The sequence below is a fragment of the Rhinolophus sinicus genome, linkage group LG02 (genome assembly GCF_036562045.2).
Source record: "Rhinolophus sinicus isolate RSC01 linkage group LG02, ASM3656204v1, whole genome shotgun sequence".
Lineage (NCBI taxonomy): Eukaryota > Metazoa > Chordata > Mammalia > Chiroptera > Rhinolophidae > Rhinolophus > Rhinolophus sinicus.
This window is the reverse complement of record NC_133752.1, coordinates 279,549-281,335: the sequence shown is the minus strand read 5'-3', so window position 1 is coordinate 281,335 and position 1,787 is coordinate 279,549. Positions and strand designations below refer to the sequence as shown.

Genomic DNA, 1,787 nt, shown 5'->3' with positions numbered 1-1,787 from the left:
GTGAGGCCCGGGCTGGTCGCCGAGGGTCAGCGCGGGGCGGACGGGCGTGCGGCCGAGCCGGGCGACGCCGGGGAAAGGTCGGGGTCGGGGGCGCGGGTCGGGCGGCGCAAGGTGGTCGTCGCCGCAGTTGTGGGGCTGACCTGCGGCTGGTGGAGGGGCCGTGGCCGTGGGCAGGTGGAGAGCGCGCGTGGGTGAAGAGCCGCAGTGGAGGCAGATGGAGGGGGACCAGAGGCTGCAGTCTGGAGGCGAGCGTGAGACGTGGCCCTTCCTTTCACGTCGAGGGCTGTTGTGGGGGCGGCGGGACAGGGCTGGACCTCGGGACAAGGCGCTGGCGCCCCTCAGCGGAGTGTGGGTGTTGCGCACCTGATTGTGGGTGTTCTCCGTCCTGGTCGCCTTGGCTGTTGGGGCAAACAGGCAGTGCGTGTCCCACAGCCCTGCGTCCTCCTTTTTGCCGCCGAGTGTTCCCCTTGCCTCAGTCTGACTGGCCAGCGATGGAGGCATTTCCGGGTCAGTTTGTAATTGGTCAGCTTTTCCCCACACGGTGTTCCGGCTTCCTGAATGCCCTCTCCCTTACTCGCAGAGAACCTGCCACTAGTGTTGGTGCAGTCCCCTTTCCCCTGGATTCTCCTTACGGTTTGTTCGTTGGCGTCTACGGGGACATGTCAGATTTCACTGGTCGTGATGCTCGCTGGCCACGCACAGTTGGCACAGTTGGCGTTGGGGCTGATGCCGAAACAGAACTCTTTCCCTCACATTAACACGGGGTGAGGGACTGGTACAACGCGAAAGACCAAACCTGTCTGTGGAAGCTCTCAGGGCTGTAGCTTCAGCTGTCACCATGGCCACCCCTGCTGCCGTTTGGGCTCAGTTTGAAGCGGGAAACCCGCTGACCGTTCTGCTGTCATCGGTCCTAAAGGCTGGAGGGGATGTTCTGTCCGGAGGATCATCACCCGCTTTTTCTCCACTCTGGTCAGAAAGAAACATTTGGGGTGTGATTTGGTGAGAAACACCCCAGGCTCTTCTCCTTTCAGAGGTACCAGTGCCTCTCCTAACATGCTGAAGTGTGGTGTCCTCTCACTCCTGCTGGAACGACGAGAGTTCCTCCAGACCAAGTCATTTATTCTGAAAATACCAGGCAATTATTTTGGTTCTTTAAGAAATTCACAGTGCACAGTAGGTGGCCCGTGCCTTATAGAACTTAAAATAAGATACATGCTCCAATGACAGAGGACAGCACCGTGCAGCGGGACCCTCGTGCAGGGGGACCCTAGGGGAGGAGCAGAGAGTGGGGAGGGTTCCCAAGGGCCAAGCTGAAGTGGGAGGGGCGTGAATGCACCCCTGCCAGGGCCAGGAGCAGGGCCAGGGGCTAGGAGGGGTAATTGCAGATGGGAGGTGGGTCACGTAAAGAGGGACCCGGGCCCATTGCTAGGTGCCCAGGAAGACAAGGAATAATGACCACCCCGGTTGTGCAAAAGAGCCTATTCCCTTTGCTAATCAGGCAAGTAAGGAGGTAAAAATACAGTTGTGAACTGTAGATTTCCTCCTTTTAAGCTTAATAGGTGGCTTGAAGCCTCAAAAGCTTGTGAAGTGTCTTTCTGAACTGAAACGGTAAGAAACCTGTAGGAAGTCTTGCACATAAAACAGCAACCTCAGCACATAGGCTGTGAAATACAAGCTGTCGTGTATAAATATGGGGAACGTCCCAAGCCTAAAGCTTGGGTACCGATGTTGAGCATTTCAGAATTCTTCAGGTTTTGAAAGGTAACATGTGTTCTGTACGTGTTGGG

The 1,787-nt window shown here is 57.0% G+C and overlaps 1 protein-coding gene across 3 annotated transcripts in view; it reads left to right on the top strand.

Moving 5' to 3' along the window:
• GAK (cyclin G associated kinase) overlaps positions 1–1,787 on the top strand; it is a 53,132-nt gene that overhangs the window by 244 nt on the left and 51,101 nt on the right. The gene's annotated exons all lie outside the window — the stretch shown is intronic.